Raw genomic sequence first — 19,946 nt, 5'->3', positions numbered from 1 at the left:
ACTATTCATGTTGCCAATTGGTTATATATTGGTAATGAGTCCTACATTAATGAGAGGAGAGATCTTCAATGAGTCCCACATTTGTAATTGTAGTCCACAATTTGTTCCCCTGTATAATATATATTTGTCACATTGGTATACCAAAAAAACATGTGTACCTCACGAGACTCGCGGAAAGAAAATATCATTTGAAAGTATCCAAAAAGAGAGTTTTTGGCATTTCAAAAGTCCATCATATATTAGTTAAGTGTTTGCTTAAAAAGAAATGCAAGGAGACCATACTTTTAAACCATATTTTGTAAATTACATGATGTAATTTAAAGGTACTATATTTATATTGACTGTTGCAATATACAAATGCATAGTGGATACTTACCAGCTAGGGATTCAGCAAAAAACACATGGAAGAGAGCACATTCTCGCTTGGTTGATGGTTGGATTCCTAATAAATTTAATGGTACTATATTTATATTGACCGTTGCAATATACAAACGCATAGTGGGTACTTACCAGCTAGGGATTCAGGAAAAAACACATGGAAGAGAGCACATTCTTGCTTGATAGAGAGATTATATGCTTAAATCATATATATATATATATAGAAGAAATTCAACCATCAACCTGTTACATCACCTGATTAACAAATATAATTTAAGCAAATAATCTCTCGATCAAGCAAGAATGTGCTTTCTTCCATGTGTTTTTTGCTTGTGCTTTCTTCCATGTGTTTTTTGCTGGATCCCTAGCTGGTAAGTACCCACCGCATTTGTATATTGCGTTACATTCGTGTAGGTATATAGTCGTACCACGCTTTGTATTGTCTAGTCCCTTCCCTTTAAAAGCTATTATATTTAAATATACGATTAGATCTCCCTCACCTTTTGCAGTTCTTTTGTTTTATTTGATTAGGCATGCATTTTGATTAGGTATACATTTGATTAAAATGTTACACCCCCAAGAACATGAGAGACAATCTCTCTTGTAATCAATTCATCACATGACAAGTGTTTATTAGATGAATGATTAAGTTTTTAAATGCTCGGCAAACATTTATTAGATGAATGATTCCACTTATACTATCTTAATTGCAAAAAAGAAATGTCCCTTTGATCACAGAACACAACATCAGTGGTTATGTACATGTCACCTGACAATAGTTTGTGGGTTCAGAGTATTCCATGAACTTAAGGAATCCTAAACAATTTCACTAGGTTGCGCTCATACTTGTAACTTGTTCGAATACATGAGAAAGATAATCCTACATACGTTGGAAAAACGAAGTATCAATTATTGAAAACTGTTGGAGTGTAGTGTCTCATGTCGGAGAGAGAACAAAAATTGTTGGAGAATAAAGTCATATGTAGGAGAGTGTAATTAAACACGAAAATCATGTGACAAATGAAACAAGAACACGTGTACTAAGTAATAATTTTATTAATGTACTTGTAGGGTCGCAATCTCTTTACAACTTGATCCTCTTATTTGATCTTTGAAATGTAAGGTGTGTAGTGTTGTTGATCTAAGGGCTGCAATGACTTGATCATGGATGAACGGATGTCACAAGGTTTTGGCTCTTGGCAATGGAGGAACCGGCACATGTATAGGTGCTTGGTGTTCTTCACAGGTTGACTAAGAACGCAGCGGGTTTTCCGAGTCTTCTTGAGTGGTTGAGTGTTTGGAGGTTTTGAGTGCTTCAGAGTTTCAGAGTTTCAAAGCTTCAATGTTTGGGCGTGAATGATTTTCCGGCCCTTTTTCTTTATCTTGGAGCCTCATATATATAGACGAAAGATTTGTCCTTGATTGGGCTTGATTAATTGATGAAAAAATCAGGACTCAATTTGTGGGCCGGTTCATGATTTGACCCCATCAATTAATAGTTGATTTAATTAAATTAAAATCAAAAATATTCTTTTCTGCCAAGTGTTGACTCGTTCGATTTTGATGAGTCATATTCATGTGTACGAATTGTGAGACATATGGTGCATGTCACATATGCCCTAGTATTTCGAAACTTTCATGTGTTGGAAACATTTATTTCACCGAAATTTCGATGTCTACAAAGAAATAACAAAATAAATAATAATTTATGTGTGGAAGGTTCACTTTTAATATTATTGACACTATCTATGAAAAAATCTTGCGCTTAATAAATAGTTAAGTTATATTATTGAAGTTGGCAGTGGGATAGTGCGCCTAAAAAGTTTATCAAAAAACAATGTAATGCAAGGAAAGAGCCCATTTTTTATTTCACTTTTGGTACAATGACTGCAAGCATCAAAAGAATCATGTTCTTTTAGTACCAAAAGAATCATGTTCTTACAGAGGTTTTTCTTTTTGTACTACCTGAAACACCGATCCGGAGAAGCATATGCAACGGCTCCTTATTGCTTCCGAATATGGTCGTCTTCTTCATTGAAAGTTAGCGACGCTTCTATACCATCGCCGTCACTTACATCCATCAGCGCAACCATATTCTTGATTCTACTCTCTGATAAACCCATGATGGCTTTCCCCATCCAAAATTCGTGGCATAGAAAGAAAACCTGCACCAACTGCTGTCACTATAGGTTTCGATATCATCCCTTGCTAACAGATACATATACACTTCGAAGATTTCACATGCATCATCCGCACTAACAGTGTTAGTGTATTTCACTTTAAATTCGTCAATGCCTTTCCTTAGTTTAGCAACTAAGCTTTGAAGATCGTGATCTAATCTAAGCTTTGAAGACCGTGATCGACTTCACTTTCTGTGGCCTTTACTGCGTAGGATGTCACGAGATTTCCCAATAAATTGTCTATTCCGTTGTTCACCGCTTGACACCACGCGGATGGCCTTATGAAACCAAATTTTGATTTTGATGCTTCCATGGTGCACTTCCAATGAGAGCAGATACTAATTCCACGCGGGTAGGCTTTGGGACGGTGGTACTGGCAGCTTTGCACTTGAGAATAGCAATCTTTGAGGCATCAAACACGTATCTTCTTGTTATGCGCTTTTCTTTTGGCATTTCCAGGGTAGGTTTGGGTGTGTTGAAAAAATCTTGTGGTGGGAAAAGAGACGCTGCAACACCAAATTCTCCTGGAAGCACTGCATGATTATCGGAGCCAAACGTAACTGCCAGGATTTGATGAATGTGCTGATTGTGGACGCATCACCTACCTTATGTGCAACGCTGACTCCAATGCCATTCCACCACATTTGAAAACAAAAAATTCCCAGACTAGAAGCAGATAGCCTGTGACTGCTTGTTTGGATTCCCCATCAATTGGAAGCAACTTGTTTAGCATTCTAAGATTTGCTTTTTCCAAAAGCTTTGATAGGGGACAGTTGACTTGGGCTCATGGTCATTGCAATCAATTGAATCATTATAGTGGAAAGTTCCTACAAAGGGATAGAAGAGGGTTTCAGACGATGATCTTTTGAGGATCTTGGATCTTTCGATTGCCCAAGAATGGTGAGCCGTATTAATATTGACCTCAGCAGCACTACCTTTTTTAGGATAGAAGAGAAGTAGAGGGACATATATATCAGGAAAAAGCTGATCGAAAACAGAAAGCTTGGTAGTTTGAAGATGGGGAGGAGTTGGAGAGGATTTAATTGTTTCTTTGTAAATGACTACGACCTTCACCTTGATACCCATTTTTTGCTTTGCACGTGAGTTTCATAACAAACACCATCAATATAAATATTCACATTCCGCACATGACAACAGCTCTATTACAATGTGAGATTCCTTTGAATTTTTCACTTTATTGTATTATACTAATTAATATATCATATTATTGTTACCATATGGCATCAAAGAAACATATGAAACCTAATAGTCAATTATGAAAACCAATTGCATAGCATATAGCCTCAACAACTTAAGTTGTTAGAAAATCCCCAGCTATGGGTTGTATATGGAGGCTTGAAAAGTGGTGGATATAACTTATTTTAGAGCTCCGAGGAATTTTTTAGGCTTCATAAAAAAAAATCTCTCCGAATAAGGGGCCACTTACTTTCGGGCTCTAAATGGGGCTATACATATTTATTTATGTAATGATTTGATTACGGGATAAATCTTTTTTGTGTTAAGTTTTCTTAAGTTGATTTTTTGACATATTATCTCAAAAAAATTATGAACATTTCAACCTAAAAAATTTAAAATTCTTACAAAGTTAGATCTCTTCACTCACTACTACAAATGTACCCATTAGTGTCATTTGAAAAAACGACACGAAAAGCCTATTACTGTCAGATATTAGCAAAAATCCAACATAAAATCATGTACAAGCGGATAAAAGAACCGACATTATTGCTTGCGTCACAAAAAGGCTTTTGTTGTCGGTTAGTCCCCTTAAACCGCCAAGAAAACGCAAAGCGTTTTTAAATAAAAAAAGGACAATAGTGTCGATTATAGGCGACATTAAATACTGGAACAAACTTTCAGATAAAGCAAGTTTGTGTCGCTCCTAACCGACACCACTAGCTGTTAATAAATAAAAATAAACAAAGCTAACACTTTCTTCCCATTGGATAGTGACACATTTTGTCGTTCATAACCGACAGAAAATATGTTAATAATTAAAAAAAAATGAGAAATTAGGTTCTTATCCTTCCTTTGGCTATTCCATTGATTAAAATCATATTCCTTTTCAATTTTTGATCAAGGTCCTTGGGTATTAATAACATCATTAATTATTTCAATAATAATTTTTTTTTTATTTCTAAATATTTTCATTTAATGTTAAAAATGTTACAATTAGTATATTTATATTTATGACTAAATTTTTTATCATATATTTTTAGTTTTTAGTTTGTACCCATTTTTAATTTGTACCAATTTTCTTTTCAATTTTAATTTGTACCCATATATTAAATTCTTTTTGTGCCCATATTTTTTAAAGTTTATTTGTATTTGTACCCATATATATATATATATATTTTTTTTTTTTTTTTTTTTTTTGCTAAATGTACCCATGCTAATTATATGTACCCATTCATGTAAAACTTTTTAATCTTAAAATGTACTCATTCTTAAATATACCAATTTGTTATATGTAAAGTGTACCCCTTTTTTTTATATAAAATATAGTCAATTCTTTTTAATCCATTTTTAAACTTATAAGGGTTCTTTGATTTTAAAATGTATCCATGTCAAGTTTAATCGAAGAAATTTACTAATGTTATTAAGGGCTGGTTTGGTATTGCTGTGCTTTGAAAAAAAAGCTGCTTCTGCTGTGCTGTGAGAATAAGCAGCTGTGAAATAAAGCAGCAGAGTGTTTGGTAAACTTTTTTGTAAAAGTGCTTTTGAAAAAAAAAACAGTATTAGAGTGTTTGGTAAACTTTTATGTAAAACAGATATGAAAAAAAGCCGGGTTTTCAAAGCTAGGTTTTGCAGCTTCTTGTTTTTGGCTTTTTTTCATCCAAAACTGTGAAAAAAAGCTGAAGCTGAATGTTTACCAAACACAAAAACAGCTCCCAGCTTTTTTTTATAGCAGCTTTTTTCAGAATCACCTCAGTACCAAACCAGGTCTAAGCCTAATATCTTCTTCTTTTTTCCTTTTTTTTTTTTTTTGTGATTTTGAAGAATGTACCCATGTTTTGATACAATAATTTTTTTGGTTAATTTTGATGAATGTACCATGTTTATATATGTATACACACACACAATAGTATATTTATATTTTAATATTTTTAATCCCACAAATTATGGTTTTTTATTTAAAATCTCATTTATATAAACAACTAAAATTTCTAATTTTTAATTTAAAAAATATACTAACGTGCGTAGAAATTAATGATCACATTGATTTCAAGGACCCCGATCAAAAATTAAAAACCAACAAGGTTTCAATCAAATAATATTCATAGCTAAGGACCGCATCCAAAGTCTCCCTAAAAAAATATATAAAAATGACAATTTCAGTTTTTGAATAAATAAAAATAAACAAAACTAATAATTATCAGCCAATATACATTCATAAGAGTTCAAAAGCAAATTTCACCCGTTTTTGAGGTCTTCAAATTTTACGCATTCCCATGTGCTAAATTTTGGGTGTCATCTTCCAAATTGTCAAGGCATGATATCAGCTCCATTTCTACAGGTGAATTCGTAAAGCTTAGACATTATTGATATATGATGAATTTTTTAGACTATTCTAAAAGGAATGATTGCTCAAGTAGATATAGTTCTCACTTATTCTGGTAGTCTCTGTAATCCCCTAGCAAGCAAATCGTTGATGAGTTCCCCTTGAAAGCTTGGTTAGAGAATGTGCTCACCTGCACACGCACTTCAGAACTCAATTCATACATATGGGAGAGAGAGAGAGAAAGAAAGAGGGAGAAAGAGTACCACAAAGTCCCAAATTTCAATCCCACTGGGAAATCATGAGGACAACGAAGAACTCACCGAAGTCAAATCAAACAGAGAGAAAGAACAACCATGAGATGAGTAGAATGGCAAGCCAAGGAAGGGCAACATATGAGTGAGTTTTGAGTTGTGGGGTTCAAATTTTTTGTTCAGGGGAAAGGGGGGAGGATATTGAATTGCACCCAAGAGGTTTTACGGAACAAATCTGGAAGGAAGAACCCAAAAATCAACCCCCCTCCCTCCCTCACTCTTTCTCTCTCTATAATCATCCCTCAAATCCCCCAATCCCTCCCTTATGATTTATCTCTCTGTAATTTCCCCTCAAATCCCTCATCGAATCTTTGTGTGTCAATTTTAATGACACCAGTTCATAATAGTGTCGTTACATCGTCGAATATAACCAACATCACTATTTTCTATGCAAAGAATGGGCCGCCCAAAATTTAGCACGCGGGAAATTTCCCACCCATTGCCCTTGGATAAACTGTTAAAAACTCAATTTATTTCGTTTGACAAGAAGTATTAAAATATTTAAAAATAATTATTACTATCGGGTAGAAGCGACACGATTCTCTTTTTATACGACACCACCATTTAAAAAGATTAAAAACTATGTCAGTTATAAGTGACATTAATAGTCTATGTCGGTTATAAGCGACATAGACAGTTTATGTCGGTTATAACCGATATTAATTCCGATCCCATGTGAAAAGGTTGTCAGAAATGTCTTATCCGCCAGTATATTATATAAAACCGACACCAACCGCCGACACAATAAGCCACTTTTGTAGTAGTGACTTATAAACCGTTGGATTAGATTTTCTTATCTCAATCTTATATGTTGACTTGTTTCTCTAAAATCAAACAAGATAAGATTCATCTCATAACTAAATAGTAATGCCCTTGCAATTTAGGTATGTTGTATGTTTATATTTTCAATTTAGGTCTCTAAACTTCTAATGTCATTTTAATATTTAGTGTGTTTTTATTTAGAGATTAGTAAAAGTAAGCACTTTTAGTAGAATATTATATCATTTTATGTTTTAAGCATTAAACATACAAATAAAATGGAGGAGAACCTTTGAAACAAAAATATGCAAAGAAAAAGAATAAAAGAATGAATAAAATGAGAATATAAGTGTATTTGCAAGTGAGGAAGTGGCAAAATTTGGCTCACATGGATTACTTTTTCGTGAGACCCACTGCTTTTTAGGGCTAGATGTTACTTAATTTTTTGCACCCAATCAAGGAAGTTGCTAATTCAAATGGTGGATCTAGCCCCATTTTCCGGTTCATTAGGAATGAAATTTCTCATTATGGCTTCAAATGCAGTTGCTTCATGAAGGATAAAGCTTTCATCGAGGATGCTCTTAGGGAACACATGACGCTTTGCCCCATGCTACAAACAAAACAAAGAAGTGGGGAATCTTAGGGAATCAAAACATCTCGTCAAAAGCCTTCTACCATGGTCAATGTCTGTGGCAGATTGCAATTCATCACGAGCAGTATGCCCATTAGGAATCTGAATATGTTAAAAAGTCTCAATTTTTACCACGTGTTTACTTGATCCCGTTTATTGTCCAAACCTATTCTAAGGTAATCCACAAAATTGTATATAACAAATAGTATATAATTGAGAGAGGATACTTGCTCACATCTGAGCCTAATAACCAAGCATCTAATCTCAGCCATTTATCTGTAACAAACTAAGGCCACGCTGAGCAAAACTAAACTTATTTTAAATCAGTTGAGACCTTACTCTCAACACAAACCCTTTATTTGATTTTTGGCAAGCAGAGAGAAAGTACGAGCATCAAAATAATAAGAGATCGTCAAAGGTCCAGCAATATTCATTGAAGAAGATGAAAATGTATTATGCTACTGGTACTAATTAAATGACAGCCGGATTCACAGATGCATACGAAAGAAGCTCCTTATTGCTTTCAAATTTAGCCATATCTTCTTCCTTGAGAGTCAAGGATGCTTCTATGCCTTCGCCATCTCTTGTGTCCATCAATAGAATTAGATTCTTCAGTCCTCCAATGTGAGGCACCCATAACGGCTTTCCCCATCCGAAATCAGCTTCATAAAAAGGAAATCTGCACCAACTGCTGCAGTTGGTAGTTGTCCACATCCCTTTCATAAGGTGTCCATACTCTTTGTAGAACTCACACGCTTCCTCCCCGCTAATTCCGTTTCCATATCTTACTTTAAATTCCTCCATCTCTTTCCTGAATTTAGCCACCAAGCTTTGAACATCGTCTACTTCACTTGCTTCGGTCTTTGCTACACAGAGCCCCACAAGATTCCCCAACAAGTTTTCTGCCAAAGGCGACACCAATATTTTCCGAATGTTCACAAATTGAGACAAATCGGATGGCCTTACAACACTCAAGTTTGATCTCGATGCTTCCATGGCACACTTCCAAATCAACACTGATACCACTTCAACGCGAGTTGCGTTTTCCACGGTGGCACTACCAGCTTTGGACTTAAGAGCGGCAATCTTTGATGCATCAAAAACAAATCTCTTAGTTATACACTTCTCTTGGGGAAATTTCAGGGCAGGTTGAAGCGAATTCAAGAAATCTACTTGTGGGAAAAGAGAAGCTGCAACACCAAATTTATCAGGAAGCTCTATGTGATCGGTAGTAGTATTAGAACCACGGGCAATTGCTGCCCAGCAACTAGTGAATTTGCTTAGTGTATAAGCATCGGCGACCTTATGTGAGCTGCCAACCCCAATTGCTAGTCCACCACATTCAAAGAAGTTGGCCTTCACGAGTAGAAGACAGCCTGTGTCTGCTTGTGAGGAGTCTAAAACAGTTGGAAGCAATTGTTTTAGGATCACAAGTTCGGGCTTGTTCAATATCTTCAACATAGGACAGTTCACTCAGGCTTCAACATATGCGGCTCCTGTTGGAAATTCAAATCAAAATAGGTTGCTATTGTTGAAAATCAATGTCAAAGTTAGGCATTGAAAGTTAGGCAATGTTAGGTATGGTTGAATAAAAATTATTAGGTGCAATTAATGTGTTTTGTGTGGTAATAAATAATCTTAGTTTAATCATTTGGTTTGCTATAAATACCCAAGTTCTCAAGCATTGTAAATCATCCCATCCAAATCCCACTTCCAATTGTGAAGAAGCTTGTAAGCTTTCTTATTCCAATAGTTTGTAAACCTTTTCATATATCAAAGTCCAAGTGTTTAGCCAAAGCTTGTTGCTTCCCTCCTTTCTCTATTTCTTTCTTTGTCCAATTTTATTTGAGAGTGCAAAGTGAAAGAGGTGTGATAGAGTTTGTAAACTTATCACCCACATATTTTGGTATTGAGTTAGTAAACTGTCAAATACCAACAATTGGTATCAGAGCCAGAATACCATTCTGGCAGGTGCAGCAGTTATGGCGTCCAACTTAGTGCAACTCCAAGTTCCCACATTGAAGAAAGAAAATTATGAAAGATGGTGCATCCAATTCAAAGCATTGTTTGGATCACAGGAGCTATGGGAAGTTGTCAGTAGTGGGTATGTTGTACCCACTGCCGAGCAAGAAGCCGTATATACTGCGGATCAAAGGAACACTCTCAAGGACTTACGAAAGAATGACCAAAAGGCGCTGTATCTTCTATACCAGGGTTTGGAAGATTCAACGTTCGAGAAGGTTGCAGAAGCAACAACGAGCAAGCAAGTATGGGATACACTCAGTACAATCTACAAAGGAGTAGATCGAGTCAAGAAAGTGAGGTTACAATCACTTCGAGCAGATTTTGAAACTGCTCATATGAATGAAGGGGAGAGCATCTCCGACTATCACTCAAGGCTCATTGTGATAGTAAATCAGATGAGGAGAAATGGCGAGAGACTCAATGAAGTACGAGTTGTGGAGAAGATACTCCGGTCACTCACATCTAAGTTTGAGCATGTGGTGACTGCCATTGAGGAATCCAAGGATTTGGAGGTGATGAGCGCAGAAGAGCTACTAGGATCCCTCATAGTTCACGAGCAACGCATTCAGAAGAATGCAAGCCCCACAACGCTAGAGCAAGCTTTGGAGTCAAAGTTGAATATTGACAAACCAAATAAAGGTCGTGGGCAGTGGAACTCACGTCGTGGGAGCTCATCCAACCGTAGCCGAGGACGAGCCCGAGGAAGAGGTCGAGGCTATGCACAAAATCAAGGTCAGTCTCAGGAGTGGAGATCTACTCGAGGAAAGGCACATATCCAGTGTCACAACTGTAAGCAATATGGACATTATGCCAATGAATGTTCACATAAAAATGGTGAGCATGTCAACATGGCAGAATCAAGTGGAAATACTAATGAAGAACTTACAGTCTTACTAGCACACCATGATTCCAGTAGCCAACAAGATGTTTGGTATTTGGACTCTGGTGCAAGCAATCACATGTGTGGAAAGAAGGAGTTTTTTGCCGAACTCAAAAAAGGGGCCTATGGATCTGTAAGTCTTGGTGACTCCTCAAAGTTGCCAGTTGAAGGCAAAGGGAAGATCAAGATCATCCAGAAGGATGGAAGAGAAGAATACATCTCCGATACCTACTACATACCAGGTATGAAGAGCAACATTCTGAGCATTGGTCAACTGCTCCAGAAAGGGTACATTATACATATGGAGAACATGCTTCTCACTCTCAGGAATGCAAGGAGAAAGCTTATTGCACGTGTTCGAATGTCAAAGAACCGGATGTTTCCGTTGAATTTGAACACAAAGATTGGAAGCTGCAACATCGGTGTAATGGAAGATGAGTCATGGAAATGGCATCTTCGATTTGGCCATCTTAATTTCAATGGCCTAAAGTTGCTGTCAAGTGGAGGAATGGTTCGTGGTCTACCCCAGATTGAAGCCACACGCCAAGTATGTGAAGGTTGTGTGCTTGGCAAGCAAGCACGACTATCGTTCCCTGTTGGTGATACATGGAGAGCAAAGGCACCACTGCAGTTGGTGCACACAGATATATGTGGTCCATTGGATCCCATGTCTTATGGAGGTAATAGGTATTTTATTACCTTCATTGATGATTTCAGTAGAAAGACTTGGGTCTATTTTCTCAAGGAGAAGTCAGCTGCCCTAAAAATTTTCAAGGAGTTCAAGGCACTCACAGAGGCAGAAAGTAACCACAAGCTTGTGGCTGTGAGATCAGATAGAGGTGGAGAGTACACCTCCAATGCTTTCCAAGCATACTGCAAGGAGCAAGGAATTAGGTATCAACTTACTACTGCCTATACCCCACAGCAAAATGGGATAGCCGAAAGAAAGAATCGAACCATCCTTGACATGACAAGGTCCATGCTTAAGGAGAAGAATTTGCCAAAAGAGTTATGGGCAGAAGCTGTAGCTTGTTCGATTTATTTGTTGAATCGATGTCCAACAAAGAGTGTCAAGAGGATGACACCACAAGAGGCTTGGAGTGGATACAAGCCGAATGTTACACACCTAAGAATTTTTGGGTGTGTTGCATATGCTCAAGTTCCAGAAGCCAAGAGGAGGAAACTTGATGATAGAGGTGAGAAGTGTGTGTTTGTGGGCTATAGTGAAGGGTTCAAGGCATACAAGCTCTACAACCCACTAACTGGCAAACTAGTGGTTAGTAGAGATGTCATCTTCAGTGAGGAAGAGACATGGACGTGGAACAACAAAGAAGTCAGTAAAGAGAAGATCGTCTCCACTGATTTTGAAGAACCAGAAGTTGTACCACCGATTGAGCAACAGCCTGCTCAAACAATCACAACAACTCCAGTGCACAGAATTGCAAGGAGTGGTCCTACATCTAGTGAGGAAAGCAGCTCCTCAACTCCAGTGAGGTTAAGGAGTCTCACAGAGATTTATGGACAAGAAGAAGAAGAAGAAACCAACTTTTTCTGCTTGTATGCAGACCACGAGCCTTTCTCATTCAATGAAGCTGTGGAAGAAGATTGTTGGAAGAAAGCCATGGAAGAAGAGATCCATGCCATCGAGAAGAATGACACTTGGGAGCTGACAAAGCTCCCACCAAATCAGAAGGCTATTGGTGTCAAGTGGGTTTACAAGATCAAACGCACTGCAGATGGGAGTGTGGATCGATACAAATCAAGGCTTGTAGCAAAGGGCTACAAACAGAAGTATGGAGTGGACTATGATGAAGTCTATGCTCCAGTTGCGAGACTTGACACGGTAAGATTGCTAATCTCTCTTGCCGCACATCATAAATGAAAAATTTATCAACTAGATGTCAAGTCAGCCTTCCTTAATGGAGTACTTGAGGAAGAAGTGTACGTGGAACAACCGGAAGGCTTCCAAGTACAAGGAGAAGAAGATAAGGTGTATCGTTTGAAGAAGGCTTTGTACGGCCTCAAGCAAGCACCACGAGCTTGGAACTCAAGGATCGACAACTACCTTCACCAAAATGGATTTCAGAAATGTCCATACGAGCATTCAATTTACATGAAGAATGGTGAAAAATGGGAGTTCTTAATTATTTGTCTCTATGTAGATGATTTATTGTTTACAGGAAACAATGAGGCAATGTTCCATGAGTTCAAGCAATCCATGTTCAGTGAATTCGAGATGACTGACAATGGATTAATGTCATACTTTCTTGGCATAGAAGTGAAGCAAGAAAGTGATGGTATCTACATCTCTCAACAAAGGTACATGAGAGACATATTGAAGAAGTTCAATATGGACAAGTGCAACACTGTCAATACCCCAGTCGCAACTGGATTGAAGCTGTCCAAAGGAGGAGAGGGTGAGTTTGTAAACTCAACAGTGTACAAAAGCCTCGTTGGAAGCCTAAGGTACTTTACAATCACAAGACCTGATATAGTTTATGGTGTTGGACTCGTGAGTCGATACATGGAAACACCAAGGGAGTCTCATTGGCTGGCCGCCAAGAGAATTTTGAGGTACATAAGAGGTACTCTAAACTATGGTCTATTTTATAATTTTGGTGAAGATGCAAAATTATTTGGTTATTCAGATAGTGATTGGGGAGGTGACCAAGATGAAAGGAAAAGCACAACTGGCTATGTGTTTTTTCTAGGATCAACAGCTTTCTCATGGACTTCAAAGAAGCAATCAATTGTTGCTTTGTCATCATGTGAAGCCGAGTATGTTGCTGTAGCCTCAACCGTGTGTGAGGCAATTTGGTTAAGAAATATGTTGAAGTCAGTGTGTCATCCACAAGTGGAATCGACTGTGATTCATGTAGATAACGTGTCTGCAATCAAACTTGCAAAGAATCCTGTTCAACATGGAAGGAGCAAGCACATTGATACCAGGTTCCATTTTCTAAGGGACCATGTGAAGCAAAAGACAATTGAACTTGTCTACTGTCACACCAAGGAACAAGTGGCAAACATCTTCACAAAGCCATTGCCAATTGAAACATTCCGGCTACTGCGTGAAATGCTAGGAATGAAGGCGTTTTGATTTGAGGAGGTGTGTTGGAAATTCAAATCAAAATAGGTTGCTATTGTTGAAAATCAATGTCAAAGTTAGGCATTGAAAGTTAGGCAATGTTAGGTATGGTTGAATAAAAATTATTAGGTGCAATTAATGTGTTTTGTGTGGTAATAAATAATCTTAGTTTAATCATTTGGTTTGCTATAAATACCCCAAGTTCTCAAGCATTGTAAATCATCCCATCCAAATCCCACTTCCAATTGTGAAGAAGCTTGTAAGCTTTCTTATTCCAATAGTTTGTAAACCTTTTCATATATCAAAGTCCAAGTGTTTAGCCAAAGCTTGTTGCTTCCCTCCTTTCTCTATTTCTTTCTTTGTCCAATTTTATTTGAGAGTGCAAAGTGAAAGAGGTGTGATAGAGTTTGTAAACTTATCACCCACATATTTTGGTATTGAGTTAGTAAACTGTCAAATACCAACAGCTCCATGGTCGTTGCAACAAATTGAAGCGTTGGGCAGGAATTTTCAGGCATATGGATAGAAGCGAGTGAGGGCTTCAGATAATGATTTCTTTAGAAGCTTGGATCTCTCGGCAACCAAAGAATGTTTGCCCTCAAAATACTTGTTATTGTCGTTGGGATAAAAGAGAAGTAGTGGGACATAAATATCCTGAAAGGGTTGATCGAAAACAGAAAGGCTCAAATTTCTAAGGTGGTGAGGAGTTGGCGATGATGGTTTAATTGTTTCCTTGTAAATGACTTGTATCTTCATCTCTGAACCCATCTTTTCTCTCCACCCTTGAGTTTCATAGCAAACACCTCCCAGCTTCATATAAAGACACAAGGAGTCGCCAATGTATGAAATAGGATCATGCATAAGCACTTTGTTTTATGCCCAAAGGGAATATCCTCACTAAAACAATGGAATCTATTGGTTTACTTTTTTTTCTTTTATTCTTTGTTAGATCTCTATTTGATCAATGAAAAAAGGAATAATTCTTCTTGTATTCCCTCTCTGTCAGGCTATAGTTAAGAGTTTTATTTACTTATTTATTATTACTACTTAAACCAGCATCACTAATTACTATATCAGAAGTCTTAAGTGTTGTGTTATAGAATGCAGGCCTTTTCATTTTTGGCCCGTCCTTGTTTACACTGTCGGACAAGCAATGACTATTATTTTAGACTGGATAGGGTTGACACTGCATTAGTCCAACAAAAGAAAAGAACTATGTATTGAAAGAACCCGAATTTACATTTTATTTGTAATTTGTGGTACAAGCTAAAATAAACAAGCAAGAAAATAATGAAATATCATCAACATCCAAGGGAACAAAAATCTAGGAATCACAAGGAGTGGCATTGTAGTTTTGATTTTTTTTCAGTACTAGTTAAATGACACTCGGATTCAGAGAAGCATAGGCAAACAGTTCCTCGCTGATTTCAAATATGCCCAATTCTTCTTCATTGAAAGTCAAGGACGCTTCTATGCCACACCTTCTCTTGCATCAGTCAACATAGCCATATTCTTGAATTCCATAGTATGAGTCACCCATGATTTCAAACCCCATGACATTAGATGACAGATATTTTCCCAAAAGGAAAATTTAGATGACAGATACATGCTAACTGTCACAGTTGACTTGTATGATTCCAAATCTCATGACACACGGATTGAGGTTTATGCTCTTTTGTCCAGTTTACAGTCCATGCATTTCCTTATACAGCAGGATAATTAATTACTAATTTTAAAAATATTTTTGTGTTGAAAATAATTTTATGCTAAATATACTTTTATACTAAGTTTAAGTCCTTGCATGAAAACAAAGTAGCATATAGCATGAAAAGATAAGTTTGAGTAAGTATTCGATTTTGTGATTAATTTATAAAGTGGAAGAGAGAGCACTCGAGTGAAATTTCCAAAAATGAAAAAGAAATAGGAAAGACCCTCACCCACTGGTGGAGTGAAAGAGGAGAGAGAAAGAGAGAGAAAAAGCTACAGCTACTGGTGAAAGAGGAGCGAGGAAGAGAGAAAGAAAGTTGATGGGACGTGTTGAACTCACGCGTGGTGTGGGGTTGGGTGTTAGGTCATGTCCAACGTGGAGCTAGTAAGAGGGCTCGTTTTAGCTCTCTGACCTCTAAGATATTAATATTTTAATGAACAGTACAGGGTCATATTTGCTTCTATATCCAACCGAGGGCCATAAGGCTCGTTTTTAGCCTTGTCACAAAAAACCGTCTCCACCAGAGAGCCAAAGGATCATAGGGCCAAACATAATTTATTATTTAAATTTAAAAACTACAACAACTTAAATTCAAATACAACAACTTAAATTTAAAAACTACAACTTATATTTAAAAACTACAATAGTAACTGGCCAAAAAAACCAAAAAAATTAGAACTTAAATTTAATGAATGGTTTAGTTATTTATAGGAAGAAAAAAATTTTGAATACAACGACTAGTCAGCTAGCCGTTAGATTCAAATTTTTGTTTAAGCATTCATATCGATTATAACCGACATGATTTTTTGAATTTTTGGCCAGCCCCAAGCTGGCTGGCTAGCTGCATGCAACCAGCCATTTGGCCCTTTCAGAATCTGTGGGGCCCATGCCCCCTCTGGCCCTCTGGACCCTTCGGTTGGAGATGGTCTTAGATGGTAAGTTATTGGACGTGCGTAATGTCTCACTATTTTATTATTTTTTATTTATCTTAAAAATTAAATAAAATTTGTTAAATGTTTTTGGTTAAGATTTAAAGTTTTGAAACTCTTTTTACTAGTTTCTCATAAACCAATTGGTAATATAAGGATTAGTCCAATTACTTTTAACATGAAACATTTTTTTTCGATCTGAGATTCATACTCTCAATACACGCCTAACGTCCATTGTTGTTTTTTTTGGTAGTAATTAGTAAATTAAGGGGTTAATTATACTAACAACCTCTGAAGTTTATCCTGTAACAAAACCCCCTCACTTTTGATAAATAACATTAACACCCCTGAAGTTCTAATTTTCTTTCCCATCACTCCTTAATGACGTATTTACCCCTATAATTAATTACTTGAAAATAATAATAAAATTCAAAAATTCAGAAAAAAAAAAACAAAAACAAAAAATGATTAAAAACAAACTCTATGGATCTTCTTTCCCTTCCATTTTCAGCCGCCATCTTCCAAAATTATTACTGCCACCAAAGACTCCTCCCCTCTCCTCTTTCTCGCTCTCAACCATCTCAATTCAGCCCAACACTCCTTGACGTTCTGGTCTTGAACTGGGGTGGGGGAGGCCATGAACATGAACATATAAAATCAATTCAATTGAGAATAATTTTGTGCTGTCACAGAGAATTTATTTGTTGAGAATTAATAATGAACGATATGGACTACAACTATCAACCTATTAATGGTTCTAGTGCTGGAGATCCGAGCACTCTCATCATCTCATGGCTTTCATTAAAATTACCAGGGTTGGAACTAAAGTAAGCATACATATATGGGTTGATTACACTAGAAAAAAGACGAATAAGAATCGATTTGCTTCATGAAACTGGAGAGCATGGCCAGTTCTCCACTACCTCCTCCGTTCATGTTTTTTTTATGCCATTAACGACATCGCCATCTCTTTCATTCTGAAATTTTCTTGTCGAAATCACCACCTCTCTCGCTCTACTATCTTAATTTCATCCTTTCCAGAAAGTTTTCTCATCGACCTCGCCATCTCTTTTGTTCAAAGCTTTGGGATTGTTCAACCAAGACGAAGATGGGGAGGGGGTTGCTAGAAGTGACGGGAATGGGTTTGTGGGTCGAGTGTATGTTGATGTTAGTGGCAGTAGTGGAAAAACAAACATATGTTAGATGGTTTTTTTTATTTTTTGGAAACACATATGTTAGATGTTTGGATTCCAATGGGAATTATACTTCTTTTATTTTTTAATGTTTTGTGTAATTTTTAATTTTTTTATAAAAGTTGTTATTTTGTTAAGTAATTAATTATAAGAGTATATTTGTCTTTTTATGGATTGATTTTCGACTAAGGAGTATTTATGAAAGTCAATTAAAACCTCAAGGGGTGTTAGTGTTACTTATCAAACGTAAGAAGGTTTTGTGAAAAGAGGATAAACTTCAGGGAATGTTTGTATAATTAACCCTTAAATTAAGCCATATTATATATACATATGAATATCTCTCATACCTAAAAGGTCATAAAAAAATATTACATAAAATTTCATTATAATCTTTGGAATTGATCATTGTGAGAATAAAAGCCTTGTGGAAGATTAGAAAACTAACTCTGAATTTGTAATTTTTGGATATTAATTAGGTTGTAATAATTTTTGAGTTTGGTTGGTGTGTATAGGTTATTTATTGAATCCAATAAACAACTAAAATGTTATTTATCACTGATAATTATTATTACATTTTCATAATAAGAAGCATCATAGGTCATCAACTATTCTTTTTTGTGTGTGAATTTCTCCATATATTTGTATATGCATACACTACAAAAAATATGAGCACTGCACACAATAAATTATCTATGCTTTTTGAGGCCAAAAAACACTAACAATTGTGCCCATAGACCAATAGTTACAGTGCAGCAACTATGTTTTGTGCCCAAAGGCTGAGCACAAGTAGGGGTTCTTTTGTGTCTCAGTTCTGACAGTTCTGACAACACCGACTTTTCCAAGCCATGTTAGCACAGTTTTGTTCTTGTGCCCAATAGGTAAAATATTAGAAAAAACCTAATTAAAATACTACAAACAAGCTTTTACAATTAAGTTCTACAAACAATCAATTCATACAAATTCAAATTTACAGACAAGCATTTCTGAACACTAGAATCTTTCCCAGAAAGCTTTTTACTTCATCCCATCTTCTTGTTCCACAAATAAATTAATCAGCCGATCTATATAGAATCTGGGCCTCTTCCTGCCAAGGTTATGAATAAAAACCGCAAAGATTAAGAAACCACACAACTTACATGAATATCAAAATAGATGTATTTTCTCTAAAATGATTTGAATTAGTTCACAATATCACCGGCAATTTTGAAAACTCATTCTTAACAGTTGTATTCATGATATCAGTAGGTAGAATGTTAAATCTAGAGTCATGTGATTTAATTATAGTCGTCAGACACCAGAATAAGTACACCATAAATTCAAACCACTTCCGCATTCCATCTCAAATTACACACAAACGAATACAAAAATTAAAATCAACACCTATTTGGATTCGAAACAGAAGCAGATCAGCATTAAATCTCAACCATTTGTAATACACAGTATGTCAAAATGAAGCTGGGATTAAGAGGAGTTTGATTTTACCAAAATCGAGGCCAAGGGATGGCTAGAGGTGGCCGGAAATTGGCCTGAAAGCCCAGTTTACGTCTCTACGAATCCCCGATAGATTCGAGCATGTAAAGCTCGAATCTGGTCCCTGGGATTATGGGGAGTTCGTTTGTGGTGTCAATCTCGTCCGGAAAATCTGGGGAAACCTGCAACTCATCGGAACAGTAGAGAACGTTAGTTCTCCGTTCAATCTCGCAAACGTGGAGGAAATGTCACATGCAAGGATAGAAAACAACTTAGAACATCGAAAGGAATTAAACGGAGGTAGTTACGGACCTTACCTAGGTAGGGAAAGCGATGAACTCGCCGGAACTCTCTCGGATTCGAGACGGAGCTCTGGTTCTCCGATTTGAGGTTCAAGTCTAAGTTCTGGGACTCTGGGTTCTAGTTCCGTGTTTGGTGTGAGGTTGGGACGAGGATGGTGGTGATTTGGTGTTCGAAGTCGCCGGAAAACATGGTGGCTGTGTTGCTCGGGGAGAAGCGAGCCAAGAGAGAGAAGAGAAGGTTGAGGGACAGAGAGAGAAATAAATGAGAGAGAAGTGAGAGAGTTTGACTGAGAGCAGAATGAGAACGGGAGAAGAGGAACCGAGGGAGAAGAGAGAGAGGTGTGGGTTCAATAGGCACACACTCCAAATAATTTCAAAGAAATGAGAGTGTGGCTGGTTACTTTCATTCGAATGGATTTCGACGCCGTAAGTTTTCAAGAACTGATCTAGTTGATAAAGCACTGTAATTTGACAGCAGAAAATATCGAATTTATTTCATCACCGTCACCTGGCAAATCCACTGTAATTTGACAGCAGAAAATAAATTCAGAAAACATCCGCTTGATCCAAAC

The 19,946-nt window shown here is 36.8% G+C and overlaps 1 long non-coding RNA gene and 2 pseudogenes across 2 annotated transcripts; all 3 read right to left on the bottom strand.

The window, feature by feature from the left end:
• Positions 1-2,162: 2,162 nt before the first annotated feature.
• On the bottom strand, positions 2,163-3,644 carry LOC108867562 (annotated as a pseudogene).
• Positions 3,645-8,250: 4,606 nt separating this feature from the next.
• On the bottom strand, positions 8,251-14,696 carry LOC125468109 (annotated as a pseudogene).
• Positions 14,697-18,200: 3,504 nt separating this feature from the next.
• Positions 18,201-19,727, bottom strand: LOC108867951. Of its 2 annotated transcripts, none has more exons than XR_007252822.1 (3): positions 19,385-19,727; positions 19,085-19,254; positions 18,201-18,686 (listed from the first exon to the last, which is right to left on the bottom strand). It is a non-coding gene; the product is annotated as an uncharacterized LOC108867951 (long non-coding RNA). The 2 variants fall into 2 exon arrangements; XR_007252821.1 differs by having other exon boundaries at positions 19,390-19,723.
• Between the last annotated feature and the right edge of the window lie 219 nt (positions 19,728-19,946).

This window comes from the organism of the source record quoted next, unplaced genomic scaffold, assembly GCF_019419815.1.
Source record: "Pyrus x bretschneideri cultivar Hongxiangsu unplaced genomic scaffold, Pyrus_bretschneideri_v1 Contig50, whole genome shotgun sequence".
NCBI classification, from domain to species: domain Eukaryota; kingdom Viridiplantae; phylum Streptophyta; class Magnoliopsida; order Rosales; family Rosaceae; genus Pyrus; species Pyrus x bretschneideri.
Note: the sequence above shows the minus strand (reverse complement) of the source record. Positions and strands in the feature narration are given on the sequence as shown.